Below are 23,996 nucleotides of genomic sequence, written 5' to 3'. Positions count from 1 at the left end.
ACATCAAAATGGAATCTTAAAAAATATGCAATAGGTCTGAACGAAATGAGTGAGAACGCGCTACCGTCGTTCTCATCGAAACTGAGGTCCGGCACGTTAGAAAGAAAAAAATAAGCAATAGGAAGGCAAGAAAACAGAAACAAAACGAAATTATATGCTGTTTACATGACACTTCAAATTGAGTAACATAGGTAAGTTGAAATTGGATGTAAAAAGATCTACCTTGCAAACATTAAAAAGGCAGAAGTTATTGTATTAATATCTAATAAAGTATCAGATATTTCTTTAGAGCAAAAATTGCTAGACACAAGGGGGGCATTATACAGGCATCAAAGTCAGTCCCAGAGAGACATGCCCATCCCATGTGTGCACTCATCACACAGCAGAGTCTCCATACAAGAGGCCACAGCTGGTGGAGCTGAAGGAGGCAGACAAGCCCACAGCCATAGCTGGGGACCCAGCACGCCCTTCTCAAGCTGACGGAACTTCCAGACAGAAGATCAGAAAGGACGTGGAAAATCGGAACAACGCAAGCAGCCGACAGGATCTAGTTGACAAATACTGAACCTGACACGACAGCAAGGTACACCTTTTCTCAAGCACCCATAGATCATACTCTGAGGCATAAAGCAAATCCCAACGATTGTAAAAGGACCGGTCCACTACAGAGCATGTTCTCTGATCATAATGGAATCAAACTTGAAATCCATAACAATGTCCACAGTGAAAACAAATCTCTAAACACATGGAAATTAAACATCACACGTCTGGATAATCGATGGTCTCAAAGGAAATTTAAAAAGACATAGAACTGATAAAAATAAAACATCAAAACCGTGGGATGTAGCTGAAACAGTGCTCAGACGGAATGAGCATTCGCAGCACCCAGTGCTCACACGAGAGCTGAGGAGAGGGCTCAGTCCATGATGGGATGGGGCGTGGAGTGGCCTGAGGGGCAGTGGGCCTCAGCGCCTCCGCTGCCCCATGCACTGGAAGCACCGTGAGCCCTCGATGCCGCATGGAGCCGTGGACAGGCATCCTGTTTGTAGGGAGACTGAGGGATGAGACCTGGCGGGCAGGGTGCTATCAATTGGGCAAACTACACGCAACAACACAGGTGAAACTTACAGCTATAAGCATGGGCAAAGCAGGCAGACACTAAGGAAGAGCACTTCCTACGTGATTTCGTTTACATAAACAGCACTATCGAGCACAGCCAGCCTATGGCAGGAGAAGGCAAATGGTAGTCTTGGGGGAGGAGAAGGGCGGTGCTGAGTGGGAGGGGGCTGCAGAGGGACTTCTGGAGTCCCGGCACTGTTCTGTTTCTTCATTTGAGTGTGTCCCCCTGAAAATTAACCGAGCTGATCACATAATTTGTGCACCTATCTCCGTGTCCATCTTACTTCAAAGTAGTCTTTTTGAAGTTAACGTAGAGTCATTCTCTCCTCAAAGGCTGGTGAAGTTCAGGCCATCACTTTGTGCAGGGAACGTCTGTGGTCCTCAGGACCCACATAAAAGGCACCCAGGGTTCCAGGGACACCTGCACAGGGTCACACCCCACACTCATCGCCTGCCCCCTGGCTCTACTGCATGGTCAGCCCGAGCCTGTGTCCCTACAGGGGCTGCGTCGGCCACTGACGTGGAGCCGACTGCCTGACCAGCTTGGGGCAGGGAAGACGGAGGTAGGAAAGAGCTACTCGAAGTGTCTCCTTTTCTGCAGAGAGCAGTCAGAGTCCTGAGTCAGCGGAGGGTGGATCCTGGGAAAGGACGTGCATCCGCTCTGGGGAGACACTTCACAGTTTCACAAACCATGTCCAGTTGCCTGGATTCAGGCATGACAGACAGCAAGTTGATAGCAGACATTGCTAGCAGACCACCAACAAAGCAGACATTGATTAAGTACCTACTGTTTGCCAGGTACAGTCAAGCACTTGTCTGTTAGCTATGGTTTATAGATCCAAGCTCCCCTTTGCTGAACAGCCTACGAAATCTCCCTCCTGGCACAAACCCAAGTGGGACTAGTGGGCGCATGCTTCCTGCCATCTGGCCAGGATGGGCCCTGCATGGATCACCCGAGTGGCACAGGTTGATGTGTCTGCAAAAAGCCTGAGCCGGGAGCCATGGAGCTGGCTTCTGGTCACCTTGTAGGAGCTGCACCTGAGGACAGAGATGAGTGAGGTGATCTTAGCTGCTTGCACATGAACAGTTGCAGGGGGCGAGTGGCAGGTGGCCCCTCCACATTTACAGATAATGAAGCTCAAAGTCAGAAAAGTTTAGTGACTTCGGCCACAGTCAGGGCACAGGCCTGGAAAAAAAATGAAGAATTAGTTGTCTATGGTTGCCCTTTTTTTGCTTTAATTTCTTTCTGCCAGGCAGCATGGAAGGCTTCGAGAACTCAGCCTAATGTTCCAGAGCCTGTGTCCTCCCTAAGCCCCTGAGGGGCAGTCCCTGTACACTCTCCCACTGTGGGCAATTTCTCCCCCAGTGAACTGGTCCCTCATGGTGCACTTTGCCCTCCACTTGGACAGGAAGACTCTAGCTGAATTGCTATCTGCAGTATCCCAGGATTTGTGCTAAATCCCATGGTGGCTGCGAGTGTCGTGGGCGGCATCGCCCCCTGGTGGACAACATTGCTCACTACAGCCGGGCATAAAATAAAGACCCGTGTTGTGTGTTAGCTGCCAGCTTGCAGATAGAAAGAGTGTGTGCAATGGCAAACACATTGAGTTGTTTTAATGTTAAGAGCGTGGATGCTGAGGCTGAGTGGTCCGGCTTCCAAACTTGGCTCTGCTTCGTACTCACTCTGTGACTTTGACAAGTAACTTGACTTCTCCAGACCTCCATTTTCCCCTTGGCCAGATGGAACAGTAATGGTGGTTACAATGACAAGGTCGTCGTGACAGTTCAATGAGTAAATACACATTAAAGGATTAGAGCAGGACTTGATAGGGAATTGGTACTTAATAATTTCTAGCTATAGTTATCTTCTAAAAGTATTATAGAGTCTATAATCCCCATGAGGTCAGTTGATGGTATTTGTGGATGTCCAGCATTTCAAACCCTGAAGAGTTGAGAGCATTGTACAAAAGTGATGAGTTATCTTTGGTAGCAGGATCCCCTGGAACAGGGCTCAGAACACTTTCCCAAGTGAGGGCAGATGTGTGGCACTGGCTGAAACAGAGAGGGTCGGGATGCACCTCACACCGCGGGGTGGAGAAAGTTCCCTCCCTCCCAGCATGGCCAACCCGTTAGTCTGGTCATCTCCCTGTCTGGATGGACAGGAGCTGATCTAGCACGCCTGGTAAGCTCCTACAGGCAGGAGGGCGCACCATGTTCCCTTCCCTCTGCTCACCTCCCGCCCCCCACCCCCCACCCCACCTGCCGCCTTTCCGTGCCCACCCAGCTCCCAGCCATCCCTGTGATCTGATTATAGGCATAAGGAAATACCAGGACATAAAAGGCAAGAAGCTTCCTTTAGGAGGGGATGAAAATGTTCTAAAATTGATTGCGGTGATGATGAATTGTGGGGAATAGACCGAAAACCATCAAATCTAACACTTCAAATGGGTGCGCTGTATCTCAATAAAGCTGTTATAAAAGTAAAAACAGAAAAAGACTCTAAAAGAAGACCAAAGACAAACGCGAGAGCGCTCGGTAACATGGGCAGCGAGCGGAGCGTCACTGTGTGGAGCGAGCCGGCGAGTCTCCTGACGTCACAGGAGCAAGCGGGCCCAGCCACGTCACCAAGGCAGCTGCCTGGGAGGCCGAGACCTGAGAACCAAGTGAAAAGGAATGTTCTCTGTCAAATGATCTCCTAGCTGGTGTTGATTTTGAGAAATACAACGCCCCCCTCCCACCCCCGAGGCTGAGCCTGGGTAGCTGACGGCCAGGCTCCTTCTCTGTGTCGTGGAAGCCCTTGGACAGCCTCCGCAGCAAAGCGAGCCAGAAGATGCCTGGGCAAGAGGAAGGGGAAGCTGTGAGACTGGAGGAGGATTTGGGGACAGGCAGACCTGCCTAGACATGATGGGGGCTCTGAATGGGGTGACCTTTCCTTCTAAAGACCTGGGTTTAGCTTTCTAACTTCACCTTAGGTTGAGAAATTCAATCCAGCAGGTCAGAATTCCCAGGGGTGCATAGGTGGACACCACTGCTCCAAGCCAGGCAAGGCGGCCTGGTTCATTTTTGGCTATTATTCAGTCTTTGTCTGGGAACCTGGGGCAGCAGAACTTGATCACAGACAAAGGAGACCGGCGTGAACTTGGCAGAGACTCAGGACTTGACCAAATGCTTGGGTGGGGCTCAGGCCTGGGCTGCAGCCTCTGTCACAGGAGAACACCTGTAGCCCGGAGAGAGCCAGGTGGGGTGGCTTCAATGTTGGATCTATCTCATACGGCCACTCGGCAGGATAAACACGTCTGAGCAGGCACAAGCTAGAGGTGGCCACGATTTATCGGAGCTAAGGAGGGAGGCAGTGATTTTCAAGAGAGAGAATTTTTACCCAGGTCCAGGTAGGCACAGGGCAATGGGGCATAGGCAGAGAAGCCCCCAGAGAAAGGTCAGCCTTTGCTGTGGTCCTGGAAAGCTCATAGCTTACACCTTTCCACTCTCTTCCCTCTTCCTTCCCCAGGCCCCTCCTGGGGACCGGGCAGTAAACCGAGGGGAGGCGAACAACTCAGAGACAAGCTGGAAACTTGAATTCTTACGGGGGCCTGCACACCCTCAACACCAAGTTGGACTGTTTCCCACAGTCGAGAGTGACTGTGGGACATTTTATTATATAAAAGTCACCAGAGAAGTTATGGGGCCTGCCTGAGGTCTCAGCCAGCGACTGTTCCCCCTGAGCAGGCATAAAGGGAAAGGAGGGACAAAACCAAGGTAGCTTTGCAATGACCCCACGAGTCCTGCGTGCTCCGTGTCTGCTTAGCCTCGGTGGGCAGCTGATGGGCAGGAAAAGCGGTCTATTCCAGCAGGTGTGCTGCACGTGCGGGGCCCAGGGCCCGCCCTCCTGGGAGGCAGAGCAGGAGGGTGGTGGTGGCGGGAGGGTTTTCCTCCTCTATAAAATGGAAATACCGGGAAAATCACCTCTCTGGGTTGTGGAGAGGAGTCAACTAAATAAGGGCTGTGAAGGCACAGTTTCTGTTCCTGTTGCATTTAAGAACAAAGAGAAAGCAAATCAAGGAAATCCTTTCAAAGTGTTTTCACGTCAGTTTAAAAAGGAATGGCTGCTCTGGTCGGTAGAGCACAGCAGTGTGTTTCAGAGGTGTGTGCTGATGAGTCTCCTCCCCTGCTCTGCACCTGGGTGGGGTTGGGCTGGTCAGTCCCCACGGTGTGATAATGGGCCTCAGACTCCATTTCTTCAGAGTTGCAGTGAAGATGGAATGAGGTTATGTATAAGAAGAACCAGTGCAAAGCCTAAGACATAGTGAGCTTTCCATGGTGCTACCGTATCATCATCATCATCATCCTCATTACGATCACCATCATGGTCATCGTCATCCTCATCATTATCAGTCCTCTTATCAACATCATCACCCTCACCCTCATCATCATCATCACCATCACCATTACCATTACTATCATTATCATCACTACCATCATCATCATCATCATCATGACCATCACCATCATCACCATCATAATCACTGTCCCTATCATCATCGTTATGACCATCACCATTATAATCATCTTCATCATCACCATCACTATCCCTATCATCATCATCACCACCACTATCACTATCACTATCATCATCATCTTTCCTGTTATTACATGTCAGGTATAACCAGTCTTTGGCAACATAGATCCATGGAAGGTGTATGAGGTTGGGGAAGCCTCTCACTCTGGTGGGTGTGCTGCGTTTGTGTGTTTATTTCTCTGTGTGCCTGTGCCATGTGGCACTCTCATGTGAACACATACGTATATGTCGTTGACTTCTAAAAAGCCATTGAAAAGTATTATAGAAGCCTAAAGTAGGAAACATCTACCACTTTCTGAGGGGAATGAGTAATTCCCAGGAGAGTGAGAAGCAAGCTCCCTCTTTCTTCCTCTCCCTGCTCTGCAGCCTCAGATGGCAGCTTCTGTTTCTTTCCTTTCTTTGGCAATTCACAATGGGGTTCAACCCACAGGTCTCTCGAGGTAATTTCTTTGTGTCCTAGGTACTAGCAGTAGCATCTTAGGTGGAGACTCCAGGCTGGCTGACATTGTTCTGTCTGCTCAGTGCTGTGGGATTGTCTCTGAGGAGCTCCCTCTCAAGTGCATTTAAAGGGGTGGCTTTCCTCTAAGCCTTCTGATGCTAAATTCTGCAGCATAATTATTTTACATTAAAGCTGCTGACTTTTTCCTCTACCAAGCATCCTCTGGGGGCTCCAATAGTCAGGGAGATGACTGGGAAGCCACTGCCCTGAGGTGGGGGTCTCATCAATCTTGGAGGGACTCTCCAAAGTTCTGACTGCCTGAGATTCCCTAGGGGCAAAGCTGGTCCCGGGAAGGAGGGTAAGGAGTGCCAGGAAGTCTGTAAGGAGCGGCAGGAGCCAGGAGTCTACCTGGGTCAGCAGAAAACACATCCCTAAACCCTGCTTCCTGAGATGTGGAGTGTGAGAGCACTTGGCTCCTGCCATCAGGCCCAGTTGAACGGAAAGACGAAGATGACCGCAGTGAAATTACTGAGGAGAATTGACAAGCTGTATGAGGGAAGCTCGAGGATGTCTGCTCCCACCCAGGCAAAGATGCAGAATTACTAGTTCTTTTGATATATGGTCAGACAAGAACATGTGTGTGTATCTTACATATGTTTAGTCTCTTACACGGGCCTATTATCTCTCCAGTTATCAAAGGAAAGCAAGATTCCTCTGAGGCAGTGGAGTGGCTGGAACTCCTACACAACTGCTGGTGGGGATGCAAAGTTGTGCAACCACTTAGGAAACATTTTGGCACTTTCTTATAAAGTTAAGCATACCCTTACCATACAACCCAGCAATCCTACCCTTAGGTATTTACCCAACGGAAACGAAAGCTTATGTTCACATCAATCTTAGGCATGAATGTTTATAGCAGCTTTATTCATAATTGCTCTGAACTGGAAACAACCCAATATCTTTTGACTGGTGATGGATAACAAATCCATGTGACAGAATATATTCTGCAAAAATGTAACAGTTACCAGAACACTCAACAACTTGAATGAATCTCAAAATAGTTAGGGCAGGTGAAAGAAGCTGGACTCCAAAGGCTGCATACTATGTGATTATATTGTTCTGGGAAAGGCAAGACCATAGGATGGAGACGACCCTAGGTTAGGGATGGGGGACGGCTGGATCTCAAAGGGTGAGGAGGCAGGTTTTGTAGGGTGGTGGAACCGTTCTGTATCTTGTGGTTACAGACTCTACGCACATGTCGAAACTCATAGAACTGTACACCAAAAAACTAAGAGAGTGATTTCACTGTATGTAAGCTATCCCACTGCTGGGTATTTATCCGTATCTAAAGAACTTGAAAACGCAAAGGCATGAAGATACTTGCACCCCTATGTTCAGTGCAGCGTTATACACAACAGCCAAGACTTGGAAGCAACCTAGGTGCCCATCAAGGGATGAATGGATAAAGAAGATGTGGTATTTATACACAATGGAGTACTACTCAGTCATAAGAAATGATGAAATACGGCCATTTGTGACAACATGGATGGTCCTTGAGGGTATTATGCTGAGTGAAATTAGTCAGATGGAGAAAGTCAAACACCATATGATCTCACTCATAAGTAGAAGATAAAAACAATGACAAACACATAGCGATGGAGATTGGATTGGTGGTTATCACAGGGGAAGGGGGGGAGGGCAAAAGGGGTGATTAGCCTCACATGTGAGGGAATGGACTATAATTAGTTTTGGGGCGGTGAACATGATGTAATCTACACAGAATTCGAAATATATTATGATGTACATCTGAAAGCTGTATAATGCTGTAATCCAATGTTATTGCAATTAAAAAAAATTTAAAAAATAGAAAATATTAGGGCTGGTTTCTGAATAGAGACCCAATAAGTTATCTGAGCAATATTAGTCTTTAAACTTTATTGAGATTTACTCTGTGCTAGGCATTGTCTCATATAATCCTCAAGCAGCCCATCGAGGTGGCTATCAGGAGGTAAGTGCCCTGCAGAGCTGAGGACACTGAAGTGGCTCAGAGAGGCAGGTGCCAGCAGAGCCCACATCACCCTTGAAGATACAGGGGGGGCGGGTGATGAGCACCCCTGCTGGGGCTGCCCTGCTGCCTCCCCCTCTCTTCTCTCCTTCCTTCTCTGTGGGGCACCCTCACCCAGTGATTCTGGCTAAGGGGGTCTGCTCTACAGAGTGTGCATCTGCGTGTGTGAACATGCATGTGTGCATATGTGTGTACTTGTGTCTGGGGTCTTCCTTATCACCCCCCAACCCCAGCAAGTTAGTGACAGTGGCAGGCCAGGAGCCACAGGGACCATAGAGCTTCAGGGGCCTCCTGGCTCCTCAGCAGCCTGCAGGGCCCCGGTGGGGAGGGACACCTGGGAATCCAGGACGTCCCACGGCTTAGGCAGGAGGGTGATAGGAACAGCTAACAGCCCCTGCCCCTCACAACGACCGGGGCTTGTGGGGTTGAAGTCACATTAACCTCGATTTAGAGAAGATAAAACGGGCAGTGTCTTTGCCGAAGCGGACTGGGGGTTGCAAATTCCCGTCAGCCCAGGGGTTGGCTGCACCTGCTGACTGTTGGCCGTGGGCGCTTTCTGGTCTCGCTGATCGTCATTGCCATCAATACGTGGAAGTGCAAATACCGTGGAAGGAAGACTTGAGAGAAAAACACAAAATAGTAACTGTACTTGTGCCAGAGTGGTGGGAATTTTTCTTTCTTTTTCATATTTTCAGAAATGTCCATACTGCTAAAATCCTTTGTCTTAAGGAAAACGCCTGTCAAGAAGCCCCTCTGTGCCGGGGCTGCGCAGGGACCCGGCACGGCCGGCAGGGGGCGCGCGCGCCATCCCGGAGTCTCGTTGCGCAGGGTTGGGAGCGGGGCGCGGAGGACGCGGGCGGGGCGGGAGTCCCCAAGGACGAGTAAGAAAAGTCGTTTGGAGGAAAAGAGGAAAGAAGAGGAAAAGAAGGAAGGAACAGAAATACAGTAGAGTGAAAAAAGTAAGACGTGAGCAGGGTTCCCTCGGTGATGGACGTTTCTCAGCGGTCGCCTGGCTCTGGCCCCGCCCCCGCCCTCCCGTAGCCCCACCTGAGTTGCTTTGGACCAGTGGCTTCATTTCTCTCTGTCTCCAGGCAGGAAGGGAGGGAAGAAAGAAAGGAGAAAGGGAGGGGAGGGCAGGAGGGAGGAAAAGGGAACGAGAGGAGGGAAAGGCCTCCATTAGTTGTCAGACAACCTCTCAGGTGCCAGAGGTCCTGGTCCCCTGGGGACAGTCATTGTGACAGGTGCTGGGTGAGAGCACAGGCCCTGGAAGAAGGAACGCACAGCCAGTCACCTTCACAGGGGTTTGCAGGGCTCACCAAAAGGTGGCATTTTGTTCCAGGCAGGGTGCAGGAATGAAATCCTCACGTTGGGAACAAGCTGGCGTGTCCACGGACCCCCAGGGACTCCTGGGATCCGGGGAACCTTCCCGGGGTCGCCGTGGCCGCAGCAAAGCTTTGCGGACGGTGGTGTTTTCTAAGCTGGTCTCCCGCTTCTGCCCCTTGTGCACCCAGCTGGCCTGGAGCCCCAGCACCCCGAGATCTGCACGTCTGTCCTTGACCTGCTGCCCCAGCTCCAGGTGGCGGCTTTCTCTCCTGGGAGAGAGGGTGGGCCAGGGTAGAGTGTCTGAAGCTTGACGCTGTCAAATGGAAGGAAGCAAAGATCAGATCAGATCCTCCTCAGATGGAAACGCTGGAGTTTAGTTATTTGAGCAGTAGGACAGTGGAGGAAAGTGCTTGCTGGCTGTTAGCACGAGAGGGTGTCTGGAGGGGATGGGAGAGGGCCTGACACAGGCACCCTGGCTCGGCCATGCCTGCTTCACGCGTGTGGTCCTGGCATAAGTGTTAATGGTGTCCTTTTGCGCTTGAAGGATGCCTGGCCTGGAGGATGATTAGTGACTGCCCTGCTCAGAGTGAGGGGAGGAATAAGTCATTTTTGTTGCCTTCCACTGACATCATATTAAATGTCCCTGGAACCATAGGCTGCCTCGGGGGACTGCTTACTGGGGAAAGCCTTGCACCAGCTGGCGGAGACCCTGAACCTCTGCATGTGGAGGGAGAGGGGGAGGCTGTCACTCTGTCCCTCCTCGTGCCACGGGGGCCTGCCTGAGTCTTTGTCCTCCCTGGCTCTCTCCACAGGCCGCTGTTCCTCCGAACCAGGGCGGGGGTCCCTTGGGTGGTGCTGTCAGGTCCTCTCACACTTGCTCCAGGCTGGAGCCCTCCTCCCGCCTCCTTTGCCCATTCACACCTGCTTTGAGCCGGTGCTGGGAACACAGTGAGGACGACATGGGGCGGTGGCCTGTGAGGGCAGCCGTGTGCCAGTGACTGATGGGTGGAACTTTCTCTCCTCTTTCTTCTCTTCTACAAATGTTGCTACAGAGAGTTGGTGCCTCTCCTACCCCCGTGGCCGCCCTTCTCCTTCACTGTGACATCTGTCTACCTGTTCTGTCCTTCCCAGTTTGTTTCCAGTCCATCAGTCCTCTCATAGATGGAGTCTGCTCCACTGTCTTCATGCCGTCAATTACATTTTTCTCCAGTGTCTGAGTGTGACACTTCGTCAGCTCTGCTTGATTCGGTTCTCCAGCCCCTGGTCCTGTCTTGTCGTCCTGCTTCTTCCTGGGAATCCTTGGCCCTGGGCCTGCGCTTGCTTTAGGCCTGTTCCCTGCTGCTCTCTTATCTCTGCTTCCTCAGGCCTGGTCTCTCCAGCTCCCTGGGCCTGAGGCTGCTTCTCTCCTTGCACTTCCTGAGTGTCATCTCTGAGTCTGTTCTGGTGGAGCGCTCTCCCAGGTGAGCCTGGGCCTGGTGGCCTCCTGGTAGGCTGGTGTCATGGGGCCTCCACTTGGATGATATGCCTGTTCATCAGCTCTGAATCAAGTTTTGCTTTGGTGGGGGTCTGTGCACCGTGGCAAGGGTGAGAATTTGGACCCTGCACCTAGGTGCCGGCCAGCTATGGGTTAAGTTCTTGGGAGGGTGTCTCTTCTCCTATGGGCTGTATGGGGACTTCCAGATGGCAGCTCCTCCCAGCTCCTATGCTGGGCCATGGATCCTGCACCAGGAACGCTCTCCAGTGCCAGCTCCCGTGGGCGGTGAGCCACTGGCCCTGCCAGCTGCTCGGTTTTTCTCTTCATTTCTCTCATATGAGATCGCCCTTGTTCTCAACTAAGGTAGTACTTTTAATACCAAAAAGATTTGTTCTTCTCCAAGCTCTCTGTGACTTTGGAGTGAGTGGGCTGGGGAATATGCTCATATGCTCAGTCCTCCATTTGGCCCTGGGAGCCGTGAAATCAGGCAGCGGAGGAGCAAAGGGATCAAAGGGGTAATTTAGGAACAGGCTGTGCTGGTGGAGTGGACCTGGACGTTCAGGGACTGGAGTGCTCAGTCTGACCCCTCCCGGGGCAGGCAAGCTGTCCCAACCCATGTCAGGAACCTCGGTCACAGCTCGGTAGCGGTTTTAACTCCAGAACCATGTGGCCTGAATTAGACGCGAATTTTCCCCTGGATTCCTGCGGCTCCCTAGGGATTCGGCTCCACAGTGACCTTCCAGAGGAGAGGCTGAAGAGCAAAGAGCCTGGCAGGACTTCTGAGGCACGCTTACATAATGCGGCTGCTCCGTTTGGGCTGGTTGTTGATCCTAGGTCCCTTTCTATCTGCTCCTGGTGGGCTCAGGACCACAGAGAACTCAATTCTGGACAGATAACTGTATACAAATGCTTCTGGAAATGTGCACCAATGGGGGCACTGTGGAGGGGTGGCAGTGAAGGAGGAGAGAAACGAGGGTGAAACTCTGCCCCGCTCCTGGGTCTGGCTCCCAAAGGATGGCCTCTGCCCCGTGGTCCCAGCCCCTCCTTTCTGACCTGCGGATCCTTGATGTCCTTCATCTCGAGGTTGCCTCACGTCCCCCTCTTAGATTTCGTGTGGTTTTAACCAGGTCCTTCGATGAATGCCCTCTCAGGAAGTACCTGGAGCGGCTCAGTTTTCCCGGCTGTACCGACTTGTGCCAGCTGTCAGCGATATTTTCCAGGCCAGCTTTATATCAACTCTCCCTCCAGCCACCTGCCAATAGATCGTGTTTATTCTGGATTTCATTGTCATCAGAGACTGAGCTACTCAAGTATGTATGATCGATAAACACTGTTCATGTTGTTTTGAATAAATAATTCACTTATCTCATTGTCCAGAACATGAGATGAGTCAGATAGTAGTCGGCTCCGTGGCAGGGCTGTGTATGGGAAGGTGCTGGAAGGGCTGTCACCATATTGGGCCTGTGGTAAGACACAAGGGGGAGCGTGTATCCAGCTATTACTGTGCTTTGTTCTCTCTGCTAGAAACCCTTTTTTTGTCTTTGAGCAAATTAGCCAAACGTTTGTGTTCCTGTGCTTGCAGGCATTTTGGATGGTGGAGGAGAAAGAAGAATTTGCCAGAATGTGCTCCCTCTGCTGATTTGTTTTTTAAGCCTGGGATCTTTGGAGGGATGATGTTGAGTGGTCCTAGACATATGAGGGGCAAGGAGGGCACAGCTGAGGGGGCCTGCCCCAATCAAAGGCTTGGTGGAGAGTCTCCACTTTTCCCAGATGAACATGAGGTTGGGAACTGGGAAGTTTCCTTGCAGGGCAAAGAGCCAGGCTCCCCTACCAGCCCTCAGAAGATGCTGTGGGATGCCCAGTGGTCCTCAGCCCCGTGGCGATGGCCTGGGAGACGTGCCTATGCCCTGGGGCCTAGGAAGTGCATTTGGTATTGTCTGCTTATGGGCTAATGGCCAACAGCCCTTCCTCAGCCCTTCCAACCCACCTAAGGCCGTGAGATACCTGCAGTGCCCATGGGGAGTGATCCGCAATAACAGTGATGGGTTTCTGCATGTCTTGGTACCTGTGAGATTTGATTTAGAGATAGAAAGGATCGCGTCACCTCATACATGCGGAGTTGTGAAGTGGACTGGACACCAGCTGCATGCAGGCTCCTCTTCCTGAGCAGGGTCTTCCCATCACCATGCTTTTCCCCAGAGACTCTCTGAAGTTGCCCAGGGGCTCCGGTGCACCCTGGATGCCTCCTTCCATCTGCCATCCTGGCTAAGCCCTCTAGGACCACCCCCAGGTTCATCAGGTGAATGGAACTAGCTAACAAAGCAGTCCACTGGGGGGCAAGTTTGAGACAGAGCCCCGAGCTGGGTCCACACGCATCTGGTGCTCAGTGAGGCGGCGCACTAGGACTGCTCTGGCGACCTCCTGGGAGTGGGCCAAGGGAGAAGGAGGCAGATGTGGCAAGGTGTCCCCAGAGGAAAGGCCTCCCTGGGCAGTGGTGGGAGGTGCTGGGTATGCAAGGGGACTGTCTCCAGGATTTGTCCCCTGGCCCACGCAAAGATGCGTGGCAGATTCTGGAGGTGGGCAGGACCATGAGTGAGATCAAAGCTCTGTGGCAGGAAGCACTGGCCTGGGGCCCAGATGACCAAGTGTCATATGCAGGGAGGAAAGCGTCACCCTTTTCTACACTGGCCATGAAGGAGCATTTCAGGGGTTCGGAGATTTAGAACAGTGGCCTTAGTGTCTCCGGGGATGTCCGTGCCCAGGAAGCATGGGGCGCCTAGACGAGGCTGCTGTGAGGCTGGGCAGGAGCGATGGGCCCAGCATGAGCGAGCCACAGGCTTGTGGACAAGAAGCTGGCTGCCCATGTGGTGGACTCAGTGCAGACGTGTTCCAGGTGTGCCTGGATATGGGGAACACTTGCAGGGACTCGGAGGAGAACTGGGCCCCCAGCCACTGAAGGAGAACAAGTGCCGGGAAACCTGATAATAGAAAGTGGAAGCGTTCTGCATTGTGTGTGGGGACGAGCAATCAACCGAGTCGCTACCCCTTTTGGACCTGAGACCCAGGAATGGGGCAGGGGTGTGGCTTCTGTCACCACAGGCTCCGCCTTCTCCTCCCTTTGCCTTAAAATCATCACCCTGCGCAGTGGGCTCTGTGCAGAAGCAGATGCTTATTGGGCGCCCCCACCTCTCACATGACCATGTTCCCTGGCCCAAAACCCCAGAAGCCCCTTAACCAGTTGGGCCCAGGAAGCTCTCCAGACCACAGGCTTCTCCAGGCTGGCCTCCAGGATTTCACATAAGGATGCTTAGGGAAGAGAGCACCAAGAAACGGGTTGAGAAGCTGAATTTACATGGAAGATTTTTAATTGGCTTATGTGGGGTGAGTTGCGGCTACAGGTGATCATGAGGAAGGGGCTAAAACCCTCAATCCCCCTCCTGGAGTTGCTGTCTATTTCAGCAGCTCCCACCAGGGCATTCCCCAGCCAGCAGGATGCGACTGGACTCAATCCCCAAAACCCAGCGAGAACACCACCTCCCTGTGGGCACAGCACCAGTTCCAGGGGGAATGGTGTTGGCTGGCCACCTCACAGGAAAACGATGGGGTTTTTGAAGTCACTGTGTGTAGGGTTGCAGCTCCAGTTGGACCCCTGACCTGATGAGGGAGCATAGACACTCCTTTTCCTCATCGGAGGATGAAGCTTAGACTAATGGATCTGGGAAGCGCTCCTCTCCTATCCCATGATGCAAAAGGAGACTTTACGTGCAGGTGCGCCTGGCAACTTAAAGTTCGGAACCCAATTCCGATGTGTGTGTGGGGGGTGGGTTCCCACACCAGGTAATTCTGACACCAGCTGGGTGTCCTATACTTGAACTCGATTCTGACACTATCTACCTGGAGATAATGTCAGATCCCACAGGCTAAAGGCTCAGTCCCGCAAGACTGCCTCCCCCAACCACACACACACTTCGGACATCAATCGCAAGTCCAGGTTGTCACCTGTGCTTCTGGCAGATGGGTTATAGATGGGAGGTTCCCACAGCCTCCTCCTTGGGTTTGGTTAATTTGCTAGAGCGGCTCACAGAACTCAGAGAAACATTTTACTTACTAGATCATCAGTTTATTATAGAAGCCTATAACTCAGGAATAGCCAGATGGTGGAGATAGATAGGTATGGAGGTATGGGGAAAGGGTGTGGAGCTTCCATGCTTTCTCCCCAAATCTCCACTTGTTCACCAACCCAGAAGTTCTCTGAACCCCATCGTTTTGGGTTTCTATAGAAGCTTCAGTACAGAGGCAAGATTGATTAAATCATTGGTCATTGGCAATTGATTCAACCTTCATCCCCTCTCTCCTCCCAAGAGGTCAGGGGTGGAACTGAAAGTCCCAACCCTCAAGTCACATGGTTGGTTCTCCGGGGGCAGCCAGCCCCCATCCTTACGTGCTTCTAAAGTTAGCTCATTCACATAACAGAAGTCACCTTTATCACGCTTAACACTTGGGAAATTCTAAGAGTTTTGAGAGCTGTGAGTCAGTCACTGTGGACAAGGACCAAATATATATGAGAAATGTATTTTGGCCCTCTGACTGACCAAATGCATGCTTTTCGTAAATCACAATATAGCCGTCCACCACCTGGTCTTCAAACACAAATTCCTTTGAGCAAAACAACAATAAAAGCCAAAAGAAGCTGACACCTTACTAGAAACACATTCAGTCATTAATAACTATCTAATCCATTGCCACATCATGTGAAAATCTCTTCCAGGGTGAGGACACTCAAGTTGCAGGTGTCCATTCCATTGCAGTGACATGGAGGACTTCCTTAACATCGGTCTCCAGTGGTTTGGCCAAAAGGTTTACAAATCGAAGGCATCCTCTGAATAGGAGGTGAGGTCCACCTTAACAAATGCCGTGGCTGGGGGTGTGCGGTGGGAGACAGGAATTGGTTTATCGCCCTGCTGGTATGTGATTTGTGTGTTTCCATGGAAAGTGAACATACTTTCTTTTTTTTTAACCTTATCCCCTCCTCGATGTCTTATGCTGAGAGTTTCAAACCTTCATGAACGGTGTAGAATGACATGCTTTACCTAGAGTGACTCATCAGTGGTTACCATTTGCTTTATCTCCCCCTTGTCCATTTATTTATTTATTCAACCACTTGAGAGTGAGTTGCAGACAGTGTGACACTTCATCCCTAAAAACTTAACCTTGTAAACAGCCCCCAAGTGAAAGGTGCCGTAGAGTAACCCAATCATCCCACTTGGAGAATTTGACTGCTGTACAATTCTGTTAATTCATATGCCATCCATGTTTAAATTTTTCCAATTATCTTTTTTATAAGACTTTTTATTTTTTTTTAATTCAGAATCCTATCAAAGGAAGACATTGCATTTTGTTGTCTTGCTTCTCTCTCCCCAGCTTTTTCTCTTTTGGTTCCCTGCTACAACCCCAACGTTTCATCATGAACACTCTACATACAGTAATATTCAAAGAGTTCTACAGTGAGTGGTTGCGTACCCATGTCAACTGATGAAGGAATTTATTCAATGGAACTTGAGTCCCAGGAAGCAGTCCAACAGAGGATTCTGAGGAACTTCTTGAAGTCTACAGATTTGAGCATAATTTATATACCTTTTAACAAAGCGGTGTCCGTGCAGGAAAGGGCTCAGGCATCCAACAGTCATCTGCTCCAAGGATAACATGAACTTTTTGGTTATACGTCAAACAAGGCCTGTACTGTTGATGTTATCTATGTGTGGAGGGAGGCAAGGACCGGGGTGGTCTCTTTCCCCCTCAATCTCTAAGAAGTGCAGCTGGGAAAGGCGAGAGTGAGGTACCCATGATCTCTTCCTGTTACTGATTCACCCTCCACTCATGACGTGAGGCATTGCAAGGTCATTCTGGCACAGGCTCATGAGGCCCACATGGCTGCTTCACAGTACAGCTTGGATTTGTATTGTCCTCACTTTAAGCCTGTGCTAGATTCGCCTGTTAGACCAGGGAGAAGGGTCCCAGTTGCGTTCACATCCAGCACCTAGATTCTGCCACTAACATTGTAATGTATTTTTTGTTACATATCTATCCACCCCTTTCTTTACCCACCAAGTCAACTTTTTTTTTTAATGTATTTGAAGTAAATTGCAGGCATCTGTACCCTTTCCTGTGTTTACTTCAGCAATGCATATCATTAACTGGAGCTCAATATTATTTTTATAAAATTTTTCTTTTGTTGAAAAATTTCCATACAATAAAACACATAAATCTTGATGTGCATTTGTTGAGTTTTGAGAAATGGATACATGTCCAGGTGGAGAACATTGCTTTCATTCTAGAAAGTTCCATCAAGCCCTTTCCTGATCAATCCCTTACCCATCCCCACCTTAGAAGCAGCTACTCTTCTGATTTTTTTCCCACCAAAGATTAGTTTCGCCTGTTCTGGAACTTACTGTCAATGGATCATAAAGCACATGCTCTTTTGTGCAAGATTTCTTTCTCTCAGCATGATGCTTTCAAGACTTGTCCATGCTGTTGTGAGAATCAATGGTTATTTCCATAGGATTTGTTATTATTCAGGTATGGTGAGGCCAACAGGTGAAGAGATGACTGCCATTGAAGAGACAGTTTGGCATACTCACAGATCCCAAGAGGAGGGGCGTGCCACGCCATAGGGGGCCACAACATGGGGGCAGTCAGGAGTCAGTCAGGAGGCAATGGTGGCTAACTGTGCGGAGAGCCTTTGGTGTGGTTTCTGCAGGAAGGAGCAGGTGAGGTGGTGCCAACAGGCTTAGGATTAGCAAATTTGAATAATGTTAGCAGGCTCTGGGGCACAGAGACTGTCCCTAGGGAGCAGGTCCCTGGCCCTGGGATAGTTAGGGCAGGGGAGAGTGGCCCATAGTGTGAGAGCCTGAGAAGGGAGGTGGTTGGGGTGTGGGCTCTGCCGTGGAGGTTTGTATTTGAAAAGTCGTTTCCTATCTCTAGGGATTGGCTAACTCTTGGAGGGGCTGTCTCTCCAGGGTCAGCAAGGCCCCAGATGTCAAGGAAATCAGAGCACAGAAAACAAAAGACACAGTTCATACAGCGGTTCCTTTGCATTGCTGAATAGTATTCCATTGTATGACTATACCATCATCTGCGCATCTAGTCACCTGCTGAGACACACCTGCATTGTCTCCAGTTTGGGGCTATAATGAAGAAAGCTGCTATGAATATTCTTGTAAAAGTCTTTTTTTTGAACATATGTTTCCATTGCTCCTGGATGAATACTTATAGAGATTAAATAATCTACAATGGAGATTGAGTGTACTGGAGTTGTATTTAATTTTGTTAAAAATTTACCAGAACTTTTTCCAAAGTGGTGTATCATTTAACGTTCCCACCAACAGTATACGAGAGTTCTGGTTGCCTCACACAGTGTTGCCAGCCTTTAATTTTAGCCATTTTGGTGGTTGTGTAGTGATATCTCATTGTGATCATAATTCACAATTTCTGGAAGACTAAAAACATTGAACATTCTTTCATGAGCTGCTTAGTCGCTATCTGTATGTCTTTTGTGAAGCATCTGTTAGAATCTTTAGCCTTTTTAAAAACTGGACTGTTTGTAATGTTTACAAGATGGTAGAAAATATCTACGTTGGTCGCTGTCCCTGGTTCTTGGCACGGAGCTTCTAAAACCCTTGTAATTTCATAAGTGATAAGAACACTAGAAGCATCTTTTGTTCTGATATTTGGTCTTTGATCCCCAGCCTTGACACAGAGCTCCTAAATCTCTTGGAATTTCTTGCGTGATAGGAGTGTCTTTTGTTCTAATGAGGTGAATCTTGGTGGGCTCCTGGGGGGGAACTGGTCACCACAGAAACCAACCCATGATTAGAAGCTTGAAACTCTTAACCCCACCCACATCCTCTGGGAGAGAAGCTGGAAATGGAGTTAGTGATGGATCACGCCTAGTGATGAAGGCCCATAAAAATCCCCAAAAGTCTGGGGTTCAGAGAGCTTCCAGGTTGGTGAACAGGTGGAGGTGCTGGGAGAGTGGAGCCCTTGGAGAAGGCAAGGAGGCTCCATGCCCCTTCCCACAGGCCTTGCCCTAGGCATCTCTTCCACCTGGCTGTTCATCTGTATTCGTTTTCATATCCTTTCATAATAAACTGGTGAACAGTAAGTCCAGTTTTCCTGAGTCCTGTGAGCCACTCTAGCAAATTAATTGAACCTGAGGGGGGGGTCAAGGGAACATGTGATTTATAGCTGGTGGTGCATAGGTGACAACCTGGACTTATGATTGGCATCTGAAGTGGGGTAGGGGTGGGGGGCAGTCCTGTGGGACCAAGCCCCTAACCTGTGGGTTCAGCGCTATTGCCAGGAGGCTAGTGCCAAAATTGAGTTACGTTGTAGGACACTGAGCAATGGGTGTCTCAGAGAATTTCTGGGTGTGGGAAAAAGCCCCACACATCTGGTATCAGAAGTGTTGTGAGTCGTGTGAGGTAAAAGAGACAGAGGAGGAGAAGTGAGGTTTTCTTTGCAATGTTAAATATACATTTATATTTTAATCATGAGTTTATGCTGATGCATTTAATTTCAATCTGATGATGCAAGCTTTTTTCTTCTTCCCCCATTCTATATTTGCATCTCCCTTTTCCCACATTGAGAACACATCAATACAGTGTATTTTTTCAATCTCGTAATACCAAGTATTTAGCGGGGCTATATATCCATTCTAATAAAACAAACCGATCAAGTAGATTTCAGGATTTCTTTGTAATGGGTTTCTTATTTCTCTCTCTTTGTCTATCCCACTGAGGAGGGAGCAGTTAAAAACACGTAGTTTAAAGTACTTGGATTATTATTTTTTTCTTTTTGTGTGCTTTGTTAGCACTCTGATATACGGTTAGGTAAAGTGTTTCTGTTTGCATTTAGTTTTTTATTTATTTCCCTCCTTGTTGATAGTTATATACCAAGAAACAAATGTTTGTTATGAGAACTGGTGGTAGATTATTACAGTATAAAAATTAAGGAAGCAAATATTCAAAAACAATTACCGCTGACTGAGAAGTTTTTAGCGTGCAGGGCCAACCGTGCTCACGTTCTCCATTTTTCTGCCGTGGTGCTCTTTCCTGTGAGCCTGTGAAACCGCTTTGTGCAGTCAGCATCAGAGTTATGCATCTCAATAGCGCTTTCCAGTTGGCAGCAAGGTTTTAAAATCTGATTGCTTCGCTCAAGCACCACATGTAATGGCACTAGTGAAAGTTTTTCTATTTTGATCCTCATGGGTTTGTTTGAAATCACTAAAACTACCGGGTGGTGTTTTCACATAATGCTAAAATGAACGTAGTATTTAAATTGTGTGGGGATTACATTAATAGTGCATGCATTGCCATCCGTTCCTGTCTGCTGCATCTTGCCCGCTGGCTCGCACTCGCCTCATCTCCCAGGCGAGCTCCAATGCCAGGCTCCACATCGTGAGGGTCCCAGCCTGTCATCAGAAGGGGCTGCACTCTGCTCTGGCTTTGGGAGTCCTGTACTTCGTAAGCTCCTCTTGCCTGGAATCTGACCCTGTGACTGGTGTCCCAGTCAGGGTCCAGACACCCACTAGAGCCCGTGATGATGTGCCAGGCACCACTGACTGCCCCGCTCAGTTCAGCTCGGATCACGTCAGGATCTGACCAAGACAGAAGCCCAGGGAGGCGGCAGCATTGAGCAGTGGACAGAACACAGGGCAGGCAGTCAGACGTGCCTGGTTGCTCCTTCTAGGACCCACCAACCCCACTGATGGGCCCTGATCTTTCTTGATAACTCACTCTTGGTTCTCTCATCTGCTCATCTGTAAAACAAAACAAATACCCTGTACCTGATTGGATAATTCTGAGGGCCAAACGAAATAATGAATATGAATTCATTTAGTAAATGACAGGGTATTTATAATTATTCTAGAGTCAGGTTTAAGCATCAAGAATTTTGATGAACGTTACTCATAATTCTGTTCTGTAAATTTCTCCGCATTTTCATGTCCACAGGACAAAGGGGAGCTGATGAAGAACCGTTATATGAAGAGGATCCTGGAGGAATCTTCTCCACAGTCAAGGAGTGAAATAAGGTGTATTTTGAATATCCTTTAGTTGAAATGATTCCTGGCTTAGGGCTCCCAAACGCCTAGAATTCCCTGAATTTTGTGTGATCATTAGGACTCAGGATGGGGAGCTCTAGATAGTTTCACATGAAAAATCTGTATCACATATATAGAGAAAGTGTATTAAAATTGGTTTTCTGAGACTCAGTTTCCATCATGGAGAGGGGAGCCTCCCCCGCAACACCAACCAACAATTCTCAGACACCAGGAGAGTGGCCAGGAATTCACCTCAATTTGGACACCATCCACCCAGAGATATCATCAGAGTCCACAGGTGAAGGACTCAGTCCTACAGACTTCAGACTCCAGTCAAAAGCCCAAGCTGTTACCTGTGCTTCTGACCAACTGTCTATAAATCAGGGATTCCGGATACCAGCCCAACACAAAGTTGACATAAGGGAAGCCATATTGTAGAAAAGAAACCATGCTGTGACTTTGAATGACCTCTGGTTAACTAACCCAGCTGGATGTGCACCCTCCAGGAGATCCACCTGCTCTGCAGATTTTATGGCTCCTGCTTGTGTGTGTACCTTCCAGCTTCGATAAGTGGATAACTTTGTTCTTTTGAGTTCCTTAGGAATGTGATGACCACCCAAACAGAGAGTCTGTGCTGATAGCCATCATCAATGACAACTGAAGGATCAGGTGTGGCGACTCCCAGTCTGTAAAATCAGAGAGTCGACATTCCTAACCCCCTCCCCTATAACCCACTGGCCCATATAACTGCTTCAAGATTCTGTGCTCCCTTAAGATGGTTCTTTAGGACGCCTGTCCACCATCTTCTGATTTGCTACCTTATTGCTTAAAGCCCTTTCTCTGCCAACATCTTGCCTCTTGACGATTGACATGAGCAGATTGTGCCCTTTGCACGGTAACATTTCCACGACCCCCCCCCCCCCGCCCCCCCGGGTTCGATTAATTCGCTAGAGCAGCTCACAGAACTCAGAGAAACATTTTACTTACTTGATTACCAGTTTTTTAATAAAAGGATATAACTCAGGAACTGTCCGATGGAAGAGATGCATAGGGCAAGTATGGGGAAAGGGTGTAGAGCTTCCATGCCCTCTTTACCCACTCTCTCCAAATCTCCACGTGTTCACCAGCCCAGAAGCTCCCTGAGCCCTGTCCTCTTGAGTTTTTACCGTGGTTTCATTACATAAATCATTGGCTGTTGGCGATTGATTCAAACTCCAGCACCTCTCTCTTCCCAGGAGGTCACGGAGGTGGGACTGAAAGTTTCATCTGAAATCACATGGTTGGTTCCCCTGGCAACCAGCTCCAGCCTTAGGTTTGGTCCAAAAGTCACCTTATTTACATAACAAAGGACACCTTGATTGCTCTCAACAGTAAGGAAATGCCAAGGGTTTGGGGAGCTGTGAGTTCCAAATTATTTTAGGGCAAATTATTTCTCTCCTTTATCCATGAGCCATATTTCCCCTAATGAACCAAATTCCAGTAAACATGGTTGCTTATCTCCATGGAACTTGACAGCTCTTCAAAATCATGTCATTCGCCAGCAAGCTATAAAAAGGGAGGAATTCTACTTTCTCTCACCCTATAGTTTAGTAACAGGCTTTTCTTGTTTCTTGCCCTTTCTTCTCTTTCTCGGAAAACAGATATTTCTTAAAAGCTACCAGTCTGTGGTATTTTCCCGAATAATTGCACGTTTTAAGATGGTAGAACTCTCTGTCATGTGATGAAGACAGTGAGTTGGATGTAGCAAAGGAAAATATTTTACTAGTTTCAATTATGTGGTTTTTAAGACCTGTTTCTGGAAAGGGTTGGCTGGTTATGCAGCCAGTGAGGTCGGTTCTGAAGTTTACTTCTTCCAGGAACATGGCAGCCTGCCAAGACCAGGGAGCCTTCCAAGGAGACTCAGGGTGGCTGGCTGTCTAAGTGGCTGTAACCAGTGCCCAAGTGGACAGTCCTGGACAGGGCACGGGCTTCTTGGAGCTGGGGTTCACCAGTGCTGGGTTAGGATTCTGTGTTTCTCAGCTGCCATTGGCATATGCAACAGAAGCCATACAAGGCCTCTGCTCAATAGAGGTCAGCTTCCCCCTCACGCTTAACATCCCTCAGGGTGGCCTGTCGCTCTGTCCTGCCAGCTGCAGGTCAGCTGTGACAGTGGCTCCACTCCTCATGCTGGCTCCACACCAATTTTGCATCCTGAGTCAGGGACCAAGGGGCCTACGTCTTTACTCTGGTCTGGGACATCCCAGGCTCACAGCAGAGAGAAAAGAAAGCAGAGGAACATCAAGGCCAGCCCCTCTGACAGCCTCTGCCTGGGTTGGTCATGAGTCACATGTGCTCCCATGCCGTGGTTCAGGTACCAGGGCCAGGAAGCATGCTTTGTCCAAGAGGCAGGACACTGGCTGGCACATGACCATGGGCAGTGGTTAGAGTCAGCTTGCAGGAGCAGGGCTGATTAACTGAGACGGAAATTCCAGCTCCCACACACTCCTTCGGGTGCCGCTGGCAGAAACCCCACCTTGACCAGCCTGAAGAAAGGAAAAGCAGAGAAAAGAAAGCAGAAGGAAAGAAAAGAAGAGTAAATAGAGTCTCCCCCAGCTCACAAGTCATTTTGCTTTTTTTGCATCGGCTGACCAGGAAGGAGTTCATCACCCAGCCCTCCTGTTGGGCCTCTGGGGCTTCACTTCCTCTGCGCTGACGCTGATACTGTTTCCACTCAGGCCTCCTGCTGTGAGCATGACAGCCACAGCTGCCCTGCGGGCATCCTCTCAGCTTGGAGCTTCCCAAGAATGAGAATCCCTTCTTCTGGAGCCCACAGTGTACTTCTCAGTGATTCTGGTCAGGTCGCTTTTTTCTGGTCCCTTCTGTGGTCAGGGGAATGCTGTTTTTGGCCACGTATGAGGCTGC

General features: G+C 49.3%; 1 long non-coding RNA gene and 1 other non-coding gene across 2 annotated transcripts; both read left to right on the top strand.

Moving 5' to 3' along the window:
• On the top strand, positions 1–90 carry LOC111773345 (small nucleolar RNA SNORD116). The gene has a single exon (XR_002807727.1). It is a non-coding gene; the product is annotated as a small nucleolar RNA SNORD116 (small nucleolar RNA).
• An 8,868-nt stretch (positions 91–8,958) lies between these two features.
• On the top strand, positions 8,959–17,264 carry LOC138923714 (uncharacterized). The gene is made up of 4 exons (XR_011437745.1): positions 8,959–9,158; positions 12,124–12,306; positions 15,765–15,886; positions 16,418–17,264. It is a non-coding gene; the product is annotated as an uncharacterized lncRNA (long non-coding RNA).
• Positions 17,265–23,996: the final 6,732 nt, after the last annotated feature.

This window comes from Equus caballus, chromosome 4, assembly GCF_041296265.1.
Source record: "Equus caballus isolate H_3958 breed thoroughbred chromosome 4, TB-T2T, whole genome shotgun sequence".
NCBI lineage: Eukaryota > Metazoa > Chordata > Mammalia > Perissodactyla > Equidae > Equus > Equus caballus.
Note: the sequence above shows the minus strand (reverse complement) of the source record. Positions and strands in the feature narration are given on the sequence as shown.